The following is a 595-nucleotide window of genomic DNA, read 5'->3' as shown; positions in this document are numbered from 1 at the left end:
ATTCAAGTAGTGCAACATTACTGCTTCTCAACTCTTTCTATTTGGTGGGTTCAACCATGTTCGACATAATTGGGTCGATTAAGGTAAACCTTATCATCCTTGGATCCTGATGTGTTGCTATTGTTGGATTAATATAGATAAATGGTACCCTGTTAGTCGGTGGAACTACTTGGGGGTGCATTTCATAAGAACATTGGCCATCAGGGAATACGACTAGGCGACTATATCTTTTCTCTCCATCTATAACAATGTTTCTAAGATGCCCCTTTTCCTTAACCATAACAGACATCAGATCCATCAGTTTAGCAATTTGTTCCCTAATTTCCTCTTAATTCACGCAACCTTTTCTTGGTTTTCTTCTTGGGCATCTCTGGTTTGTTCCATTTTAGGCAATGGGTTTCCTTCCATGATTCTGGTTTTACGCAAACACTAACGGTGGCATTCAATGATTCTTACAATTCTAATTTGAAAGAGAAACCCACTTAAAAAGCTCAGCCAATCACTACTACTTAAATGCATATTATGAATGTATGCGTGCATGGAATAAATGTGGTTAACATGATGCATGTTATGGAGACAAGTTGAAGCACAAATA

Source organism: Gossypium raimondii, chromosome 11 (assembly GCF_025698545.1).
Source record: "Gossypium raimondii isolate GPD5lz chromosome 11, ASM2569854v1, whole genome shotgun sequence".
Lineage (NCBI taxonomy): Eukaryota > Viridiplantae > Streptophyta > Magnoliopsida > Malvales > Malvaceae > Gossypium > Gossypium raimondii.
The sequence above is the reverse complement of the archived record's forward strand: the minus strand, read 5'-3'. Positions refer to the sequence as shown.